Raw genomic sequence first — 24,936 nt, 5'->3', positions numbered from 1 at the left:
TAGGAAGATGAGTATATTTGTGTGTGTGTGAACTTTGCCTTTTCTTCATTTTCTATGTCTTTTGAATTTTTTATACTTACATATTACTTTGAATTTATTTTATGTAAGAAATATTAATGTTTTATTTGTGAATATCATACAAGATTTTTTCCCAGTTATTCCTTTTCTTGGACATTGCCCTTTTGTTTATTTGGTTTTTGGTCATGCAAAAGTTTCTATTCTATTTTTATATAATATAGACCAGCAATAAAAAAAAATTGCATCTAGATTTTGGGTAAGAATTCAAAAGCTTTCCCAACATTAGGATATAATGAAATATACCCAGGTGTTTTTTTTTTTTAATAATACCAAATCTATCTTAACACTAACACTAACATCTTTGCTCCAATTTGTTTTATGTAGGGGTATAAGCAGTTATATTTTGATTCAGCTGTCATTGCGTCCAAATGACTATACTGTTACTTTCAAACTTTTAGTTAAAACATAATTTTCCTCAGTGATTTGAAATGCCACCTTTGTGTACAGTAAATTTCCATGTACTGGTATTTGATGTTTTAGTTTGTTCCAAATATATAACTTTTCACAGGTCACCAACATAGTGTTTTAATTTTACAGACTTTACAGTATGTTATCCTAGTTCCCAACATTTAATTTTATTTTCAATATTTCATAGTTATCATTGAATGTTTATATTTTTCATATGAGCTTCAGAATAAATGTGTCTACCTCCAGAAAAAAATAGTATTTTTGTTGGTGGTGGTGTTGTCATCATTATTATTCCAACACTACTGAACCAACATTAAAGTTTATCTAAATCAAAATTTTTCTGGATTGCATTTAATTACTTTGTGAATGGAGTAATCAAATTTAGGATATAAATAACTTTGTAGTCTTGCACTAATTTAGTGTGGTAACATAATTCTTAATATTGCCAGATCTTCATAATATAACCCTTTTCTAACCCCTACCATATTATCTTGGGAGATGGAAAACAAAATATGAATTGAGACTAAATTTATTTATAAATCAAGAACTTTTCAAGATACAAGAAATATATTTTTATTCTAGTTAGTAGGATATTAAAGAACCTACTTTCTATGCAGAGATAATATTTTAATATTCTAAAATACGAATAATATTGTGCCTTAAGAAATTCAAGGAATAAAATATGGTTCCTGATAGAAAAATACTTCAGGGAAAACAAAATACTTCAAAAATGTTAAGTAGTATTACTACTCTAAATTCTTCACACACTATGTCTTCCTAATTTATTAATGAAATGGTACACTATTGAAATGATTCAATTTTAATAATGACTCACAAAATAAGAATGTCTTTGCTTTTATTAGGTGATGATTCAAACTACCAGGCACAACTGCTCACAGATGAGTGACCAAGCAGGAATCTCACTCCCTTTTCCAGTGTTTACCTGCTGGCAAATTTTAAACATCATCCCTCTCCAACCTCTGTGTCCACATCTGGGTGAGCTAATATGAAAGCCTAGAGCTCTCTCCTGTAGAACCTGCAGGGAATCGTGGAAGCCCCCACCTCACCCCTACCACAATAAAAACTCCTGAGCCAGCCTTTTTTCCTAGTATTCTCCAGACACTTCAGAGCTCCTTGAGAGCTCTGCCCCACCACTACTCTTTTTTTTTTTTTTTTTTAAAGATCTTATTTATTCATTCAGGAAGAGAGAGAGAGGAGAGCATGAGCAGGGGAAAGGACAGAGGGAGAGAGAGAGAATCTCAAGCTGGGTGTGCGGCATGACTCTAGGCTCAATTTCATAACCCTGAGATCATGACCTGAGCTGAAATCAGGAGTTCGATGCTTAACTGACTGAGTCGCCCAGGCACCCCTGTATCACTACTCTTGACATGTCAATCAAATTTTAGTGACAGGGCTCCCTGCTTTTGCAGGGTGACCATAACGGCTCTACTCCTGCAGGAACTAATTGATTAAGGAAAACAACACAGCAGCTGTATAGTTGGTAAATAACCAGAAAATTGGTCAGTTTTCTTTAATTACCTCAGTCTCATATGATGTTTAAAAAGTAATTCACAGGGGCGCCTGGGTGGCTCAGTGGGTTAAAGCCTCTGCCTTCGGCTCGGGTCATGATCTCAGGATCCTGGGATCGAGCCCCGCATCGGGCTCTCTGCTCAGCGGGGAGCCTGCTTCCCTTTCTCTCTGCCTGCCTCTCTTCCTACTTGTGATTTCTCTCTGTCAAATAAATAAATAAAATCTTAAAAAAAAAAGTAATTCACATACACCTACTATCATTTTTCATATATGGTAGGGAGGTAAATAGGTCCCAATAAAGTGGACTAAGATTAAAAAGGTCTGTACAATTTAAAAAACATAAAGATGCTATTTTCTACTCATTTTAAATACATGGGATATTAAATATGCCTGCTTGGCATAAACTACCTTAACTGATTTAAATAACTAAACTAACATTAAATGCCTGACAAGAAAATGCTAGAAATAAGATACATCTAATAGTCAACATTTCACTTACATAATGATTTCCTTCACAAAATGTTGTTTTTCTTTTCTTCATAATTCAATGTAAGTAAGGATTATCTCTATAATATATATCTCTTGCTGCAAGAAAACCTACCAAATATAATGGCCTCCTTTTTTATGGAAATATTTCTTTTTGAGGTTTATGGAATGGTAATGATAGGAACTAAGGTGTAAGGTTCTTTTATAAAACTTTCAATATCTTTGAAAATAGCTAATACCTTCATGACATTTAAGTGTTGGAATAACAGTGTCCCTTTGTATATAAAAACCTATAAATTGTTGCTCTCAGAATATTTTCAGATTTTTGTGTAGATGGAATATGTCTCTGTGTCTTAAAAATTTCTTCTCATGAAAATGTCAGTTGTGGCATGCACTGATTAATAAGGCTTGGAATAATAAATAGTCCAAAAGGTAAGTATCTAGAATTTAAGTATTCTTGGGGGAAAGGATTTTCAAATTAAATGCCAAATCGCTTTAAAAAAAATATATAATGCTTCACTGTTACTCATTTATAATTTTTATTTTGTTTTAAAAGACAGATAAAACAGATGCATACTGGGGCGCCTGGGTGGCTCAGTGGGTTAAAGCCTCTGCCTTCGGCTCAGGTCATGATCCCAGGGTCCTGGGATTGAGCCCCACATCCAGCTCTCTGCACAGCAGGGAGTCTGCTCCCTCCCACCCCCCCACCTGCCTCTCTGCCTACTTGTGATCTCTGTCAAATAAATAAATAAAAATCTTAAAAAAAAAAAAAGACAGATGCATAAATTCTAGAGTATAAAAATTTTATTTGAAAAAATTCTCTAACTTCACAGGACACAATAAGCTTTTTGACCACAGTGGAAGAAAAAAATCTTCTTTTCCTTATACTTCATCAAGAAATACCAGAATTCTTACAATCTCGAGTAGATCGAAAGCTTCTAGTTCTGGTTAACGGCTCCACTTTCCAAGCACAAGTTATGACAACTTGAACATAAGTATCCCTCATTGGATCCTTATCACAAAGAGGCAGAAAGATAGCTTTGCATTAAAAAAAAAAGTTTTAAAGTTCTTTAACATGTTTAATGAGCAGACAGTGGTTCTTACAGGATGAATGTTTGTGTCCCTCTCAAATTCATATGTTTAACAGATGAACATAGGGAAAAGGAAAAAAAAAGAGAGAGAGAGGGAAGCACACCATAAGAAACTCTTAACTATAGAGAACAAACTGAGAGTTGCTGGGGGAGAATGTGGGTGGGGAGTGGGCAAAATGGGTGATGAGTAGTAAGGAGGGCACTCGTGACAAGCACTGAGTATTGTATGTAGTGATGACTCACTGAATTCTACTCCTGAAACTAATAGTACATTGTATGTTAACTAACTAGAATTTAAATAAACACTTGAAAAAGAAACAAAAATTCATATGTTTAAATCCTAACTCGCAATATGATGGTACCTGGAGGTGGACAACCTTGGGAAGAGATAAGGTCATGAGGGCGTAGCCTCCATGAATGGGATTAATGCCCCTGTAAAAGAGATGCAAGAGAGCTCCTCCCTGACCCCTTCAACCAGGAGACAAAGCAGGATGATGGCCGTCTATGACCCAGGAAGTGCATTCTCCCCAGACACTGAGTCTGCCAGTACCTTAATGCTGGAATTTCCAGCTTCTAGAACTGTTGAGAAGTAAGTTTCTGTTGTTTGTAAGCCACATAGGCTAAGGTGTTTTTGTTATAGCAACCCAAACAAGCTAAGACAGTAATTGCTAACAGAAGCTCTGCTGTTACAAAAAATATCTAAAAATGTGGAGTTGGCTGTGGAATTGGGTGACAGAAACTGGCAGAGTTTGAAGTGTGTGCTGGGAAAAACATCACCATGAGCAGAGAGAGTTAAGGGTGATTCTGTGACGGCTCTGAAAGAAAAAGTGAAACATAGATAAAGCCTTAATCTTCTTAAAGAATACCTAAGTAATTGTGAACTGATGTAGGTAGAGCTTTCCCACAAAGGCCATTTTGACGAGATCTTGGATGTATATGAGAAACATTTTATTTAAAACTGGAGGGAATGATGGGGCACCTGGGTGGCTCCGTTAAGTGCCTGCCTTCCGCTTGGGTTGTGGTCCCAAGGTCCCGGGATTGAGCCCTGAATCTTCGGGGCACCCTGCTCAGTGGGGAGTCTGCTTCTCCCTCTCCCTTTGTCCATCCCCTCTATTCGTGCACTCTCTCTCTTGCTCTCTCAAATAAATAAATAAATAAATAAATAAATAAATAAATAAATAAGACTTTAAAAAAATAAAATAAAACAGGATGAAATGTTATCTTTGTTATATAGTGGGAAAGAACTTGGTTGAATTGTATTCATATGTTGGTGTTTTGTGGACTATAGATTTTGGGAGCAATGTAGTTGAGGAAATCTTCAGTAAAGTGTTGAATGTGTGACTTCGCTCCTCCTGACTGTTTAAAGCAGGATGTGAGGAGAGATAAATGACTAAAAGATGATATTGTTGAGCAAAACAGAAGCAGAAGTTAAAGATTTGGAAAATTCTCAGCCTATCCATATTACAAAAAGATGAGGACGCTAAGGGTATTACCAAGCTATTGTTTGATGAGGAGATTAATATGAATCTCAACAGAAGTTGGAGGTTATTTTCCAAGAAGATGGAAGAAGGGCCCCAAGGGTCATCAGGGCTGCATTTCCATCATCAGCCTAGGGTGCAAGGGTGTGAGAGATAAAGTGGTTTCAAAGGGGGGAGCATCTTCAGGTGGGCCAGAGTAACCCCACCCAGTGCCCCAGGGGTAGAACTCCTGCAGAGAGTTGTAACATGAGCTGTGCTTAGCAGAACTAAGTGGGCATCACTGCCTCTACCTAGATTTCAAACGCCAAGGTTACTGGTGAAACCAGGAACTCCAGATACCAAAGTTTAGACTGAGAGATTGGTGGGCATGAAACCCCTGGCAGTAGAGGCATGAGACCCAAACAGAAAGACACCATGGGAGCAAGAGCCAGCCAGGGAACCACCGCAGGTCCCTCCCACTCAACTGTAGGGGTGATATTGCCATTCCAATGGGTCTAGAAGTCAGATCTTCAAACCAAAGAGGTTTATTTTCAAGCCTTAAGTCATAATCTTGTTGCCTTAATAGGTCTTGGACTCAGTGCGCCTTGTTACTCTTTTCTTTCCTACCTTTCCCTTTTGGAATGGGAATGTTTATCCTATGTTATCCCACTATTGTGTTTTGGAAACACATAGCATATGCAGTTTCACGAAGAAAGAAATCTTTGTTATGTTTCCCAGTCCATGTTTTTGTTGTTGTTGTTAAAGCAGCTCAAACAAAGACAGTAATATGAGTCTAATATTTCACTTTCCACTCTGGCTTACCAGCCTAGAAAATGTAATCAATTATTATTATTTCTTTAATTATCAGATGTTTCTTTTTCTAGAGAGTTGACACACGAACTATTTTCTATTTCACAAATCACACACATACACACACAAATTCTTCTGCTGACTATGCACAGTAAAGTTGTGAAAGATAGGAGTATTTTGCAGAAGCTTGGTTCATAGTTTCTAAATCTTTATCTATGCAAATCCAGAGTAAAGATTTATTTGAGATATACCTAGAACAATTGGACATGGTATCAACTTAATAAACTAGAATTAAGGAAACAGTTAAAGAAAAGGAAGACAATATATGAAGGTAATGTGTTAAAGAATGCATAAATACAATTTATCTTATTTTGGTTTTTCTGTTGTAACCCTAAGGATACTGTAAGTCAAATCTGCAACATATGTTTAATAATTCAACTTAGTGTCATTGTAATAAGACTAGATTCTAAAAACAAGTAAAAGAAAGAAGGCAAAGAGTAAAACACCTCAATTATCTTTTAAGATTATAATTGTGATAATATTCTTGTGATCAAAAAAGGTTACTTTTCTCATCAAACATATTTTAGTTCATTTTTTAATAGACTATTTTTTAGGGAAGTTTTAGGGTTCACAGAAAAATTAATTCAAAGGTAGAGAGATTCATATTTTATTTTTAAATAGTACTTGGGTTACTGATTAACCAGTAAACTATTTGATCATATGCATTATATATTCTATATACAAATAGTTGTGCTATTATAAAACTCCATTGCAAGCAACATTTTGTTTGGTAATATTGTCCCACATCACTTTAATTTTATTAATGAACTATTGGACCACCATAGGAATGTCTTATGCTGAACACTTAAGCTATATTCCTGGAGTCTTAAATAATCCATTGTCTTATGCAACAGTTAAGACAAGCCTTACAAGCAGACGTTAGTGGTACAACACATGTTCACTGACACTGAAAAAGTGAGATATTTTACAGCCAAAACATTTACTGATAACGATTTGAAAACATTGACTTATTTTTAGTTAGTAGAAATTACAAGCATAACCATGGAAATTTGAAGATACTAAGCATTTTTCTCATTGGAAATTCTAAGATACTTTTTGGAATTAGGTTTATTTAAAAATAGGCCTTGTGAATAATGATTTGTTATCTAGAAGTAAATATTATGCAATGATTTTCTGTTTTCTTTAAACTATTTTAATTTTGCATTACAATGGTCTATTTAAAAATAACATGCAGAGCCTTATATATCATGAACTACACCAGAAGGTTAATTTATATATTTTTGGTTTAATCATTAAAAAACTTTGCAAGTCAGCACTATTACACACATTTCTTCAAATGAAGAAATTGAGATAAATATAAACTAAATAGTTATCCCAGTTAACACAGCTGCTAAAGAGCAGAAATGGGAATTGAATCTTATCTATACAGTTTTTAAGTTTATTTTTCTCTACTCCATAAAGTACTAAGAAAAAACAGTGGCTCTTCCTCAGTTCACATGCTGAAAATTTAAAAATAAGTTTCATAGTGTTTTGTGTTACTTTGCAGAATTAGGATGGATCCTGTCTAAAATTTGGTATTATGACCAGGATTATGATATTCTACACACTAAGGGAATGCAATAGAAAGTATAGTATTGCTTACACAAGAGACTCCAGGGAGAACTGGAAGGGCATAAGCAGGTGGTTTGGGCAAGACATAAGGAGTGTGTTGGGTTTTTATAGTGGCTGGAAGTAGGACTGGAGAAAATTTCTCTGAAGGAACCAGGTTTATTCCAGTCAAAAGATGAGACACGTGACAGCTTTCTGTGGAATCAGTGGGGGGAAGGGAGGGTAAGGCTTAGACATGAGTCAGCAGTCATCAAAGCTGGAGTTAGTCTCTATAACAACTCATACAATATTCCTTGGAATGCTTGATATCTTTCTTATAGGCACAAAGCCCTGAAAAATAATTTTTAGTTGAAGGACAGTTTAAATCTCCAGGACTTTGCAAAAACACAATTACGACACATCCCGTCTCCTAAATTGCCAATGAGATAATCTAAAATACTTAATTCAGACAAATCCCCTATCATCAATAGAATGCAGAAAAGGGTTCCTCCAACATACATATAACTTGGAAGAATATCTTCACAGAAGCACACAGGTGTAACTTGAGTGAGGAGGATTTTAGTCCCTGCGAATTGGAGAAAAGCCCTAAGCGTCCATTAATACTTCTTGTTTGGGAGAACCATCTGGCTCTAAGGATTTACTATGAAGCATTCTTGGAAGATGAATCTTTCTCCTGCGTTTGCCATGCCATGCTTCATGTCTTTATGCAGCCTGCGGGGTAGAGAAATGTCCCTCTTTATTTAAGAGCAGATGGGAGTGCAGTGTTAATGTTGGCATTTGCTAAGCAACTGGCTGGAAAGATAGTCTCTTTCCTGACTTAAATATGGACTCAACAAATGAGTCTCCGAGGTGACTTGTATTAGTCTGCTAGCGCTGTCATTACCACATATCACAGACTGGGTGGATTAAAGGACAAAAATCAAGGTGTCAGGAGGGCTGATGTTTTTCTGAGGTTTCTCTCGTTGGCTGGTTGATGGCTCTCTTCTTCCTGTATCTTCACAGGATCTTCCTTCTGTCCTTGTTTGTATCCAAATTTCTCCTTCTTACTCCCCCCACCTCCCCCAGCTATGTGTTTCCTTATATTATTTTGTTTAGGTTTGCATCATTTAATGGTGGTGGTAATAGAAGACATCACTATCTTCACTGTGCATCAGGAGGGATGCTTTTAAATATCTTAGCTTCAGTTAGGTTATAAACTTGAAAAATACTGTTTTTATTTTTTCCTTAGCTGAATATATGTTGAAGATGATCAAACACATTGCCTGAATGCACGTCTTCTAGCTTCTTCACTCTGTTAATTCAGTGGCATTACTTCAGTTTCTGAAGTTTTCTTATTTTAAAGCTTTTTTGTTTTCCTGTGTAAATCTTATGTGGACTTGATTAATCTAGATTGTTATATTAATATCCTAACATGCATTTGAAAATGGTTACTTTCATATTTTAAAAATCTTTCCTTATTTCTTTTTTAGGTTTGGTGATCAATTAAAGCACATATAATTATTTGAAAAACTATTAATCTTCTTCCCTGTTAAATATTTATACATGTGTTGGTTTTTCCTAGAGATTTTATAGGACTTGCCCAGATTACACTCTGGGATGGGTACATTTTACTAATAATTTTTTTTTAAGATTTTATTTATTTATTTGAGAGAGAGAAGAGTGAGAGAGAGAACATGAGAGGGGAAAGAGTCAGAGGGAGAAGCAGACTCCCCACTGAGCAGGGAGCCCAATGTGGGGCTTGATCCCAGGACTCCAGGATCATGACCTGAGCCAAAGACAATCACTTAACCTACTGAACCACCCTGGCACCCCACTAATAAATTTTTGATCGCCAAATTGATTTATAATGTGTTTACTGGTCTGATCATAATTCCTAGCACTTTTATGGCAATGTTCTTAATTTTAAGTTTATGAAAAACTATCCATTGTGAAATAATTTTAAAATTATCAGTGTACAATTACATACACTTTGTATTTTCAAATTCTACCCCATACATTTTAATATTACCATAATGTTTTTAGCTTTTTCCCTGGAGTCACCAGATGTTTATCTGTTTTTTATTTTCCAAAAACATGTATCAGTGTCATTGATCAGTAGATTTATTATTTCTTACTACTTCACTGTTTTCTTTTTTAACTATGAACTGTGTTGTCCATTTTACTTTTTCTTCCTTTAAGTCATTTGGTAGCTTAATATTTTTTCTAATATAATAGTTTTTTAAGTTAATATTTGCTAGTTTGTCTTCATAGAGTTTCCTAATATAAAATCATATTTTCTCCTGAGTGTCTTTTAGTCAATAAACTTCAGGCTCTCATATGTATGGACTGCTTTTATCACAGCTCATGTTAAAGTCACTGTAATTTCACTTTCGGGTTAACCCTAGAGTTGTTAGTTAACCTTCCAGCTGTGCATATTTTATTTCCAAAGGTAATTTTTTAAAAAATATTTAAAATAATACTTTGTAATCAGTGCACATGTAGAAATTTTGCTTTTTGGAAATTGTTGAGATTCTCCTGGGCCAAATATATGGCCTTTTTGGCAATTTTATGACATGTAAGACCTGCAACAACCTGTTTTTACAAATTTCATCATATTATAATATTCTTCTCAGTATATGTGTGTATTTATATATGTATGTATTTATATATCCACTATATAAATACATATATAATATATGTACACATATATATTTGGTGGGTTTTTTTTGTTTTTTATTTTATTTTATTTTTTTGTAAATATAATCCTATACTTTCTGAAGAATTTCTGGACCTTCTATTGCATCTTTCCTATTTTGTTTTCATTATTTTTGATTTATTGATTTATCTCATAACTGTTATTTCTTGAGATTATAGGTGTAGGTATTGTAGACATCTATGTTCTGTCTTCACTTTTGATCCAGTTTTCATTGCTTTTTGAAAGACAAAAGGCGAAACAGTAAAATGAAACATTAAATAATTGTGAAAGAAATATCTGTTTTACTTGTTCTGCAAGCTACTAATTCTTTCTTGTTTCATTTTTGAAAATTAGTCCAGAAAATTCCTCTAATCATACAGCACAGGAGAGAGCAAAAAACATTACTGGGAATATTTTTAGAGACCTTACAATTATAAAAGAATACCACAGATTTTAGAATATGCGCTGACTTTGAGAACACCAAAATAGTTACTTTCTCAAGTTTGTTTGAGTCTCTTGTGGTAAATCACTTTTGCAAGTGAAGTCTTCTCTGTAATCTTTCCTATTATTCTCACATTGCAAAATATTTTTAAACAATGTATGTCAATGAGACTTTTATTCTGGGATTCGCCAATAGTGGGGGAAGAAATGTCTCTCCCCTCAGCCTTGGTATTGGGTTGCAGTCAGAATTTACATCTTAATCAGTCATCACCCCTAGGTGAATCTTTTAAGAATTTATCATGTGAGTTTCTTCTAATGGAAGGGATACTTTGTTTCTACTTGCCTTACTTTTTCTGGAATTGAAGATGTGCATGAGAATGTTTTTCTAGGAGGAGTGCTCTGTTTTATTTGCCACAATAGAATGGGCACATAAAAACAAAACCAAAAACAAACTGCAAAAATAACAAAATAAAAAATAAAAGCATTGCCTCATTAGATCTTCTTTTATTCCCAGTGTGATAATACACACAGTAACTAACTTAAGACTCTCCTGTGGTTTTTTCTTCCCACTTCCTTCTTTTTCAATATTTCATTTCCCCACACACATACAATAAGGGCTACTCATTTTGTTTGGTCAGTAGGACAGGCTTTTTGCCTAACAATTGCTCTGGAATGGGCAAAAGGATGAGGTGACAGTCAGCCTTTCAACTTATTTTCTACTTTAGTCCTGTTGTTTGGCTTTATGAATCCATTCAATCTTTGATTAGTGGTAATTTCTCCATGTTTCTGGAAATAGTTGATTGATACCTGATGTGTCTAACATGACCACTTAGCATTACTTTGTGTGATTGTATGAGTATTTCAGGGGAGAGATGACACTGTTTCTAGCTAGTTAATAGTTTAATGTGACACAACAATTCGTTTTATTTTTTACTTAATGGCAATGACAAGTCTAAGGTAACAGATCACATAGGAAAAAAAAAAAACCTCTGAGCTTAAGAATATGTGATTTTTCCATCAATACTGATGGAAATCGTAAGAAATATTCCATTCTTAAGATACACTGAATTTAAACAAAATTTAGTAAGATTTAATGGTATAGCACAGTATAGCAAAATCTTGCATAAATATAGTTTAAAGTTTTCACCTAGATCATTCCTAAAATGACCCATTATCATCCAAAACATTTAACGTGGTGAACTATATTGTTTTCCTGTATACATTACTTCCTTAAATAAAACTGGGTTCTTTTAATAAGAAGTATATTGAGAATACATGTTTGAATATATGACTATATTGTCTGCTATAGTCTGCCCCTCTAGTTACCCCAACATCTGCACTAATTCTTCTTATTAAAAGAATAGGGATGCCTGGGTGGCTCAGTGGGTTAAGCCACTGCCTTTGGCTCAGGTCATGATCCCAGGGTCCTGGAATCGAGTCCCGCATGGGGCTCCTTGCTGGGCAGGGAGCCTAATTCTCCCTCTGCCTCTGCCTGCCACTCTGCCTGCTTGTGCGCTCACACTCTCTCTCTCTCTCTGATAAATAAATAAATAAATAAATAAATAAAGTCTTAAAAGAATATACTCAGCCAGTTCTCAACAATACAAACCTGACGTTATCCAGTTCCGGCATCCTGTTCTCTCTTTCTCTGCACGACGTACCACCCTGTCTCAATCAGCAACATTTTTGAGATTCTGGGACCCCTACACACTCTGGAAGGAATTGCCCCGCTGTTCTCTCTAAGCCCTGGTTCTGCTCTCTGAGAGTTTTTCCTTGTGACTTCCCACACAAAATGGGCTGTAGAAAATTTTGTCTTCTTGTGGAGAGTTTTCACAACTTTCTTCTTGGGGTGCAGTTTTGGAGGAATATGAGTTGCTTTATAAGAAAACAATCACAAGGATTAGTCTATATATCAATATGAAAATTTCCATTCCTTTCTATGAGGATAGGTACCAGCTTATTCATTATACAGGATATAATAAACCCTCTTTCTAAAATAACCTGTCTCAATTATTTGCTCGCTGAGATTTCTGGTGTTATTTATTATTGTATATTAAACTGACTATGTGCCCAAGCCTCTTGCTGGATTTGTGTGTGTGTATGTGTATACACAAAACATATACATGTATGTATATTCTGTTGTATGTATATATTTATATGTATTTGTATAGAGATATTGATAGATTTGATATGAAGACTGGGGCAGTATAAAACAATTTATCTTGATCTTTAACTCCAATTCAAATATCTATATTTCTTATCTGAAATTTAATGAGTCCCAGAACAGTGCTCAAGTGTCTATGTAATGAAAAGTTATTTATTCTTTCTTTTTTTTAAGGATTTTATTTACTTATTTGACAGAGCGAGAGAGAGAGAGAGAGTACAAGCAGGGGGAGCAGCAGGCGGAGGGAGAAGCAAGCTCCCTGCTGAGTAAGGCGCTCCATCCCAGGACCCTGGATCATGATCTTAATGGACTGAGCCCTGCATGTGCCCCCCAAAGTTATTTATTCTTGACCAAGAAACTAAAGTTAATTGTGCTTAGTTATCTTTTGTCGCTTAAAAAAAAAAGAGGATGAAAATTTTCCTTTAAATAAAAGTAAACAAATGACATATTAGGAAGTTCTAAATGTTTAGGTATTATTTCATCTCAGAAGAAAAAAAAATTCCGAAAAGAATGGTGTATTTTGAACTGTGAAGAGTTTTGTCCAATCTAATTAAGAAACTCAAAGAAAGCACAAAAGTGGAAAGTGGAATTAACGGTGTACTTAAGCAATAATGAAGACCTTCTTTCTAATTTAGGGAATAATGTATCATATTCATATGCACCATCTTGCATGAATTACAGTGTTTTTTTTAAATATTTATTTTTATTTATTTATTTTAGAGATAGAGCTCATGAGCAGGGGAAGGGGCAGAAGAGGAGGGGTAGAGGTTGAGGGACGGTGGGAGGGGATCCCAAACAAACCCCACGTTGAGCACAGAGCCTGACCCAGGGCTCAATATCGGGACACTAAGATCATGACCTGAGCTGAAAGCAACAGCTGGATGCTTAACTGACTGAGCTACCCAAATTACAAAGTATTTGTAAAAATGTAAAATATTGTGACTTCTCCCTAAACATTTCTAAAACAGTAAGAAAAACATTCTTAAGAAATGGATAGGTGAAAGAATATATTACTCTTACACATTATTAAAAGAGTAATGACAGGGGTGCCTTGGTGGCTCAATCAGTTGGGTGTCTGCCTTCTGCTCTGGTTGTGATCTCAGGGGTCTGGGATCAAGCCCTGCTTTGGAGTCCCTGTTGGGTGGGGGAGTCTGCTGCTCCTTCTCCCTCAGCCTTGCCCTGCTCATGCTCTCTCTCGGTCTCAAATAAAAAATAAAATATTTAAAAAATAAATATAAAAAGAGTAATGACCACCAACACACACTCTAAGTAAGTTGGTGTGTCGGATTCGGCTAGTTGTCCCACTACGTTGGCTCTGCATCACTTACATGATCATCCATTTCATGGCTTTCCCATCCACCTGATATGGCCATGTGACTAGTAATGACAAATGGAATATTGGCCAGATGTGACATATGAATTCTAGTTTGTACTCTTAAATGGAAGAAACAGGTCTTTGGGGGGTGCCTGGGTGGCTCAGTCTTTAAGCTCCTGCCTTCAGCTCAGGTCATGATCCCAGGGTCCTGGGATTGAGCCCCACATCGGGCTCCCTGGTTAGTGGGAAGCCTGCTTCTCCCTCTCACACTCCTCCCGTTTGTGTTCCTTCTCTCACTCTGTCTCTCTCTGTCAAATAAATAAATAAAATTTAAAAAAAAAAAAAAAAGAAAGAAGCAGGTCTTTTCCACTACTTGAACTGCTTCTGGATGATTGGAAAATCAATTAGGTGATTCTGACCTTGTAGCCATTGACCTTGAGCCATTCTGACCTTGTAGTATAGAGGGAAGAACAAAAAGGACAAGAATTTTCTCCCTTCCATATTCAACTTATTTAGGCTAACATATATTTAGTTAAAATTAATTAAAATGTATAATGTAAGTAATTTAATAAATTTCCCAAAATGCACTTACACTGATTTCCATCAAATAGATGAAAGAGGGGCGCCTGGGTGGCTCAGTGGGTTAAAGCCGCTGCCTTCGGCTCAGGTCATGATCCCAGCGTCCTGGGATCGAGTCCCGCATCGGGCTGTCTGCTCAGCAGGGAGCCTGCTTCCTCCCTTCTCTCTCTGCCTGCCTCTCTGCCTACTTGTGATCTGTCTGTCAAATAAATAAACAAAATCTTAAAAAAAATAGATGAAAGAAAAAACTATTTCTATAATTTACAATGGTCCACTTTAAAGATGGATTTCAGTATTTCAATTATTTTTTCTGATGTTTTTACTTTGTTGCTATGTATAATAATAATAATGAAATAGATTACAAATATGGAAAATAAGTAAAATGCAAATAAAAATATGCCCATGGTTATGGACGAAAGAAGAAAAGTAAAATATTCATGAAACAATGGAAATGCTTTTTATAAGATACTTTGTCTTCATACATATTTTAAAGTCCTGTGAAATCTTGGGAATAATTTCATTCAGGATTTCTTTTGGTTTTGTTCTGAGTACTAACATAGTCATCAGACAGAAGGGAAAACACCCAACTGAGTTTTAATCAAGGAAATAAGACAGGAAAAAAGTGGTATTTAAATAGTAAAAGTGATTCTAGAATCAAGCAATCAAGTGATGGAAAAGCAGGCAAATTAAAGACATAAGCAGAAGTAAAATTTGAAGCACATTTTAAATGGGTAATTTTGTTGTACAAATTCATTTAGAAGACAATTTATCCTTTCAAGCATTTAAATCTGTTATATTTACATCAATAGATCCATGTCTTTAAGAACACATTGTTACCCATTGTTTTATCATTTCTACTAGTCTCAAACTTCTCTTTTCCATTTTTGCACTCTTGTTTACCTTATTAGTTAGGTTTATGAATAAGATGGGGGAAAAAAGAACTATTCTGAGAGAAAAAAGAAAGAATATCTGCCATTGAACCATTTGATCTTAAATTCTAGATACCGTTTTAACCAAAGAATGATTGCTATCAGGTCTTGGTTAGACCTCTAATTCATAGCTGGAAAGTATTTGTTATATATTCAGTTGGGTAAGGGCATGTCCATTGACGAGATAAACTTTGATTATGCACTTTTTTCCTGCAATTTCTTCATTTCAGATGTATTAAAGGTTAAGATGAGAAGATATATGATAGACTTTAATTTAATTTATAAATAATAGCATGCAAAATTTCAGAAGATGGAAATGTCAAATTCCACAATGGGAATAGGGTGAAGGGGTTACTGCTTTGTGTTATATTTTCACCTTCATGAGTGCACCACAGTGGTATTTATGAAATATGGCTATACTAAGCTAAAATAGATTTTTTAATAAATATAAAACATCTTAAATTGTAATGAAACATGTATAAGTTAATTGACAATATTCTTTTCTTCCTCAGTAATATGTGAAATAATGGTTACAATGAAAAGAATTTTGAATTCGATGAAATATAGCATATCTTGGATTTATTAATTATTATTTGGCAGATATTCAATACCTGTGCTTATTTTTGATCTGCTTGATGGTGATGTATCATTTGTTTTAGGACCTTTAGAAATTTATTTATCTTTTTCATATAAAATATATTTTCAATTTATAGAATGCAACTTTACTAATATGTCTATTGCTGTATGTTGATTACATTATTCAAATTATTTCTATAATTATTTTTCTCTAGTAAATCAATTGGATTCTGAAAATGATATTAATATTGTCATTCTTGCTTCCTCTTTTATTGTGTTTGCCTAATGCAATATTTATTATCTGACATGGTTCAACATTTCAACATTTATTTCTTTGTTTTAAGAGGTCTTCTTTTATAACCTATAGTAAAGTTGATTTGATTTAATTCAATTTTAAAATCTGTTTTTAAAAATGCAAATTAATTTACATTTAGTCTGTACGATTTCACTCCTTTCATCTAAGTTTGTTTTTAAGATTATGTTTTTACTATGTTGCATTCTTTTTTACCTTTTGCCTATTTTTTGCTGGTTTATTTTTTATTCACCCTCACTTTTACTCCAGTTACTTTGGAAGGTCCTTTAAGATTTTCCATTTGTCAAGTGTTTTTTTTTTTTTTTTTTTAATATTCTCAATGCCAACAATCAATGTGTATGTTTCTGCCATATGTAAATATATTAACTTTGTCCTACAACCAAACCCTCCATGTTTCCATGCTTCCTTTCCCCAGAATATGACATTGTAGAGATAATGCTTTTGTTCTCTCCTCCTCAATTCAGTACTCAAATTCTAGATTTTGCCATAATAATTTCATAATTTTAGTTATGGGTTATTATTAGTTTTTGCCTTGCAATTTGAAAGTTTTATTTCAAGAAAATATTTTCAAATAGTAATTCAAGTCTTCAACCCAGAAGAAATATATCCATTATTTACTTTCTTTGTTCTCTTCCTCAAAAGGAGCATCAAGGCTCTGAAATCTCTGCATTAGAGATCCTTATCTTTGCCAACCTTGTAGAAACTCTCTTTCTCTGGGGTCAGGAATATTTGGCAGGTCATTTCAGGTAAGGCCTCCAAATGGTAAGGAGCTGCCCTATTCTAATACGATAAAAAGCTTTCTGAGGTCTCACATTTTCCTGGCAGTAGAGCACTAATTTTTTTTTTTAAGATTTTATTTATTTATTTGACATACAGAGATCACAAGTAGGCAGAGAGGCAGGCGGGGGGGGGGGGAAGCAGGCTCCCCGCTGAGCAGAGAGCCCGATGTGGGACTCGATCCAAGGACCCTGGGATCATGACCTGAGCTGAAGGCAGAGGCTTTAACCCATTGAGCCACCCAGGTGCCCTGAGCACTAATTTTTATATTAGGCTCTTCCTTCTATTCTTGCCTCAGACCTAGGTTTACATGAGAACAAAATCTTTTCTGTGTGGGCTTCCTAACAAATCATGACTTACCCCTTTTCTAGTCCTGTCTTGCACTGGTGCATTCATTTTTCACGATTTGGAAGGGAAAATATGGTGAAGGAGTGTAAGTAAGCTGGAGATCTCAACAGACAATAATCAGGTTAACAAAATTGCTTTAAATAATGTTTTTAATATTAGGAAACGTGTTTTATTTAACATCTATATTCAGGACTCTTATACTCTATTGCTCAAAGTATAACGAGGCACAGAAGTTTTGAAGAAAAATCTTTGAATATCTAACAAAAGATTAGCATTTTATGATGAAAATGCATTAATTTCACAGTTAAATTTATAGCAAAAATATCAATGCAGTGCAGGTAGACTTTCATATTTTGTAACAAGTTTAAAAAATACCTATGATTCTCATAGCATAAAAATTATAGCCTCTCTATGTATCATCAGCTACTTTTTACTCTCTCCTGGGTGCAAATAATTTATATTTTCTGATCCCTACTTTCTCAATGTTATGTGAAATTCAGATAAAAAATATAACACTTTAATATAGTCTTATACTTTCATTGAAAATCTCATGGATTAGCCTCTTACAATTAAAATGTATCTTTTTATTAATTTTAATCTCTTTGATTGTTGCTCTCTCAATGAACCCGTTGTGCACTCATAATTATAGTAATGAATTACTAACATTAATACTGGTAACTGTCACAGTTGTTCTAATCTGAGCAATTTTCCATGAAAATACATGGAAAAATATGCAGGTTTTAAAAAATGAAGTAGGAAGCACCAGATTCTGGGTAATTTAGTTGCTCCATGAATTATTTTTAAGATTCTATCCTGTGGAAAACCCACAAGAATGAATCAAACTACTAATGTGTGTGCATAAAGATTAGTAAACTTAACATTTCCATTGTCCTTGTCATAAATATGTTTTAGAATATATATTTTAAATAATGCATTATAAATGATGATTCTTAAATGCATATACTGAATTCAAATTCATTGTGAAAGGTCAACTCTGAATATTCTCACAGCAGGTTCATTCTAAATTAATAGTGTTAGGAATAAGTCTATACAATCAATGTTATGCTCTTACGTTTAAAAAATAATAATAAAAAAATTACATAAAAAATAGATTCTCCCACTTTCTTCTTTGTCAGAGTAGAAAATGATATACCTATACATACTATAATATAAAAGTCTAAATTATATGGCTGGTGGGAGATAAAAGAACACAATAGTAAATTTAATTTTCCTTTATCTTTAAAAATATGAATTTATACTTTAAAGGGGTATTTATTAAACACATTATAGAATTTCAATCCGTATTGTGACTTTAAATGGAAGTGTTGATAACAGGGCGGTTGAGGATTTGCAGCTGATATTAACCCATTCGTTGTTTTGACTGATTTGATTCTGAGAATAATCAATATTTTTTCTTGCTTTTATCATGCACAGGAAAAGCAGGCAATGATGAATCATATGAATGTCTTCCTGATTTATTTACATAACCACAGTCAGTGTAGCTGGTTAGCTGTGCTAGTTGACCTAATTGCCATTTAATGTTTATGTTCTCTTTTCCAAAGGACTAAGCTATATGGGTGAGAAATTATATTTTACTCTGAAACCAAGCAGCTGGAAAATACCTCAAATTGTGAGGCTGCATCAAGTACTAGTCAGGGGGTTGAGACTGCAGGACTCTGTCCTGTTCCTCACTCAGGGCCCCACCAGACGAGCACTGTTTTTCGAGCATAAACTCTCCCGCCTACTCAGCAAATCCCAAGTCAGTCTTGACGGGTTTGAACTGGATTTCCTCACCATCTGCATACTCTGAAAATTATATTTCTCACAAAAGAGAATTCCTTCCCAGTGAAATGGGTCCTGGACTTTTGGGAATTGCTGTTCACAGGACATTGAGCAAAAATCTTTGTCAAATATGTTAGCACAAATTTCCTTTTAAAGTAGAATGATATTTAGGGGTGTCTGGGGAGTCATTTGGTTTAGCATCTGCTCAGGTCATGATCTCAGGTTGCTGGGATCAGGTTGCTAGCCCTGCGTGAGGCTCTCTGCTCCGAGGAGGGTCTGCTTCTCCCTCTCCCTCTGTGCTCTCTCCCTCTTGCTCTCTCTCAAGTAAATAAATAAAAATCTTTTAAAAAATAAATAAAGTAGAATGATGTTTAGAAAACATTACAAGTGTTAAGATTTAATTATGTAATGGAAAGTGATAGCTTTCTTTTAATTAAATTTTATTAGGTATCCATCATATGAAGTTAATAGTAATAGCCATTGTGTGAGATACAAAGAACATGAAACAAATGAGAGAAAAAAGAGAATATTTCTTTTGTGAACACATATTTGTGTTCAAGTAATGATCCCTTCTTTAATTCTTGTGTGGACTTAGGCAAGAGGTTTATGATTTTTGACAGTTTACTCTTCCCAAAATGCTGAGAGTAAGATGTGAACTCTAAGTTTGCTGTGGGAAATGGGCACAGGTGAAATATCCAACGGAAATCTCTGCAGACTTCAGAGGGAGTCTGTAGAACATAAAGATCTGCCAGTGGAGGTGTACTTCCTACCGTGTTTAACAGCAGACTTGTTGAGAGCATCAGGACAGGATACATAGTCTGACCATGGGAGCTCTTATTGATACTGTTAGCCCCAGACACTAACTAGTAGGGAACGAGGGTTGAATAAGAAAGCACGCAGACAACACACTATTGCAGCAGTTAAGGAAGTGAGAGGTACTGAATTTTGATCCAAAGTTCCTGGTACTTGTAAACCAGCGAGCAAGAAACCTGCAGTCAACTTATGAGCATTCCATCATGTCTCATTTGGGTATGCAGGGAAAATAACCCTCAGCCTGGAACACTGCCATCATTTCTCTTATTATGGGTCTACAGAAAAGCCCAGGAAGCCCTCATTATACTCAAACCTAAGTAATAATGATAAATGAATCAAAATGGATCTCAACGAAAAGGAGAAAAACAAACATATTAAAACATTTATTTAAAAATATCTGGTAATTTTAAAGGAATGAAAGGTATACTGTTTCCTTGAACAAGAATTACCAGGGTTATAGAGATTTAAGTCCTCCCAAATTACCCATTTCTTAAGGGCTCATTTAACGGGCAATTAAATTTAAAAATCTTTTTAGGATACAGGAAGCTTCCAAGTTTCTGAAAAGTGAAAATAGTTCCGATAACTCATTTTGCAATAGTACTAAGAAAAAAATTGAATTTTCAAAAGAGAAGGAAACAAAACCAAAGTAAAAAAAAAAAAAAAAAGTCTATCATACAAACTTGCCATATAGCATAGTGGTTCATCTATATATTTAGCTCAATAAGAATTTAAAAAATCTACAACAGCTTCGAAAGTTCAAAGCAGATTTTAATTGTCTTTTGTAACAAATACTTTTGTAATAATAGCAAAGAATGTAATAAAATTAGAGACTATTAACATACATTAAATATGGCATATACAATTTAATTAAAATAATACAATACTATTAAATAAATAAATAGTTCAATGAAAAATAAGAGTCTAGAAGTATACTTAAATTCATATATAATAAAGGTCTTACTGCTTATCAGTGGGAGAAAGATGGATTGTTTTATAAACACTGTTTGTAGAACTTGCCGTTCTCAGAAAAATGCAAATTTAGAAGCCTTGAGAGTAAGATGGATAAATTTACCTGTAAATAAATAACAAATTATTGTATAGTAAAAAAAATACCATGAGTGATGTGTAAAAACAAGGAAACTGGAACAATATTATAGTATATATAACAAAAGGATACATTTTAAAATTGTAACAGATCCTATGAATCATTAAGAAAAACAAGCCAGGGAAAACAGCCAAAGCAGGAACAGCAAAGGCACAATAAAGAAAATACAGATGGTCCTGAAACATTCGAAAGAATCTTAGTCCCATTTAAAATAATATAAATGCTAATAAAAAGGCAATTAGAGAACCATCTTCCTATTGTACAAGACTGGCAAATACAAAAGAGTTACTAACACTTTTACTGTGAGGTTGAGTGTAAAGAAGCATTTTCAAACATTGTTGCTGAGAGCGATTTGGCAATGTTTATCAAAAATGTTAAATTCTACACACTTTCCTCTGGTAATTCCATTTATAATAATTTATTCTGTAGCCTTACCCACATATGTATATATGTGCACAAAGAAATATGTGCACAGCTATTCCTTGTTTAAATAGTGAAATGTGTGTGTGTGTGTGTGTGTGTGTATAGTATAATTGTATACGTAAGGTTTGGAGAATATCTTGTCCAGCACAGAGGTATTGTGTAATGGCTGGGAAGCCATGAACTAATGGGGCTCTTGACTTTTTATGGATATGTGGGCCCTGGGGATGCGGAGAGAAGGAAGGGCTATGGGTGGAAAAGTACCAAATAAAAATACAAAAAGAGACTTAGTCGCTGTCCTTGATAAGGAGGCCTCTTGGAGCACCTGGGCTAGGGGGCAGACATGCATATGAGCTCTGCCCAGGGGGCCAGCAGGGGCTGAGGTTTTGACTGTAACTCCCTCCAGAAAAAAGAGTGCACTGGTTTTGCACAGTCTAGTGGTGGGGAGAGCCGCTTCCCTCCATGAAACCTGCCAGGCAAAGCCTTGCAATTGGCTATGGTTGGATCTGAAAGATCACACTTAAGATCTGGGTTTGGAGCCAGACTCCCTACATATATTTTGCCTTACATTAGGCGTGAAGACAATACAAACATTCATGTGACGTATTTTTAAAATGTCTTTTTGAAGTTTGATGTTATGTTTTTGTAGTTACTTATGTTTAAGTAACATAAAGGAGGTCCTAAAGGTCTTAAAGGAGGATTTTACTCATATACTATTTTAAAATGATGTCCATAGATTTTTTTTTTTTTAACCAGTGTGGTAACATTGCAATCCTACATTGATCTAGCAAGAAAATTAAGTACATAATAAACGTGGTTGGTTGTTATTATACTAGGACTTTAATAATAATAGATGTGTACACCAGTATAAAATTAACTTTGGGTTTATTCACTTAAAGGTCAAAATGACATGATTTTTAGAGCATCACAAATAAATTTCTGGAATTTCTTCAAAATGAGTCTATTTAAAAGTATAAGACTTTAGCATTTCAGTGTTTACACACTTCTATAATGTTAATACTTAAATGAATTTGCAACTTCTGGGATGATGCAAAGATCTGGAAGATATGTTGAAACCTATTATTGAAGACTTCTTTCACCCATTTTGAAGCATCCCATTGACCTAGGGAACGGGTTTTGACAAGAGCTCCTGTTCGTTCATGGCCCTATACCCCCTTCATTCCACAAAGTTAGAGTGTTAGAATCTACTTAGGACAAGTCAAATACTTATAAGTTATTAACTAAAATCTGGAGTTCAGATTTTGCTGAAATTCTGTACGTATGGAGGACATTTTCTCTATAATGAGCAATCAAGATCACAGGGCAGAGGTGAATAAGGCCGAGTATTGGTATTCTTTCGGCATGTACTTACACTCTAGCTTTGGCTTTCAGTTGTTTACAACATCTGAAACAAGCAAATAAAAATAACAAACAGTGAGAAAAAGAAAGGTACTATTTAGGGAACAATTCTAAGCACTCCAAATCAGGTAAAAAAGGAAAAAAAGGGCGCCTGGGTAGCTCAGTGGGTTAAAGTCTCTGCCTTCAGCTCAGGTCATGATCCCAGGGTCCTGGGATCGAGTTCCGCATCGGGCTCCCTGCCTAGCCGCGAGCCTGCTTCCCTTCCTCTCTCTCTGTCTGCCTCTCTGCCTACCTGTGATCTCTGTCAAATTAAAAATAAAAAATCTAAAAAAAAAAAAAAAAAAGGAAAAAAAAATTTGAGGGCTTAGCTGGTTTTACTCTATCTTACCAAGACCCAAATCCTATGTCCAAAGTTGACCAGGTAACCCTCTGGGTTGGCAATGTCCTAATTTTACCAGAGTTAGGTAACAGTGAGAAAAAAGTTTTGTTGAAGGGCTTTTGAAAGCAGGTAATTTCCCAGGATCTAACTGCATATTATCTGACTTCTAAAAATAAATAGTAAATCGATGTTCACATCATTATTTAACTTATGTTTGACAATTTGTGAATTCCTTTTCTAATAAATATCCTGGGAAAGGGGGTAAAATCAAATACTGAGATACATGAGTCTTTCTCATCAGAAGAGTATCATTGATAGGGAACATCTATGCGGAACACGTCTTTTCCCCCAAACACACACATATTGATTAGTGGAATGGAGTATGAGATCAGTTGTCATGATCAGGAGTATGCAGGCATCAGCTAGGAATGGACAAAAACCTGTGTGTAGAAGATTTAGCTCAAAGTTCAACATTAGGTCTAGTTCAGAGTTACCATTTGAAGTTGTAAATGAGTTGTTATTGACCTTAGTTGGCAACTCATTCATCAAGACTCTCTAGGAAGGCACGCCTGGCTCCATCCTCAGCCTACATGATGGATAGTACATGATAACTGGTGCCAGAGACAGTGGCACGTTCACTATCCTAAGGTGACAAAAGCACAAAGAGAATTTATTTTTTTATTATTATGTTCAGTTAACCACCATAGAGTACATCATTAATTATTTATGTAGTGCTCAATAATTCAATAGTTGCATATAACACCCAGTGCTCATCATAACACATGCCCTCCATAATACCCATCACCCAGCTACCCCATCCCCCTCTCCCCTCTGAAACCCTCAGTTTGTTTCCCAGATTCCATAGTCTCTCATGGTTTGTCTCTCTCTCTGATTTCCCTCCCTTCAGTTTTCCCTCCCTTCCCCATGGTCTGCCATGCTATCCCTTAATGTTCCACATATGAGTGATACCATATGATAATTGTCTTTCTCTGCTTGACTTATTTCACTTAGCATAATCTCCTCCAGTTCCATCCCTGTTGATGTGAATGTTGGGTATTCATCCTTTCTGACAGCTGAGTAATATTTCATTGTGTATATGGACCACATCTTCTTTATCCATTCATCTGTAAAAGGGCATCTCAGCTCCTTCTACACTTTGGCTATTGTGGACATTGCTGCTATGAACATTCTTTTCACTACATCGTATCTTTGGGTAAATACCTAGTAGTACAATTGCTGGGTTGTAGGGTAGCTCTATTTTTAACTTTTTGAAGAAACCCCATACTGTTTTCCAGAGTGACCATACCAACTTGCATTCCCACCAACAGTGTAAGAGGGCTCCCCTTTCTCCACATCCTCACTGACATTCATTGTTTTCTGTCTTGTTGATTTTTGCAATTCTAACTTGTGTAAGGTGGCATCTCATTGTGGTTTTGATCTGTATTTCCCTGATGGCTAGTGATGTTGAACATT

This window comes from Martes martes (genome assembly GCF_963455335.1).
Source record: "Martes martes genome assembly, chromosome: 7".
In the NCBI taxonomy this organism is placed as follows: Eukaryota; Metazoa; Chordata; class Mammalia; order Carnivora; family Mustelidae; genus Martes; species Martes martes.
The sequence above is the reverse complement of the archived record's forward strand: the minus strand, read 5'-3'. Positions refer to the sequence as shown.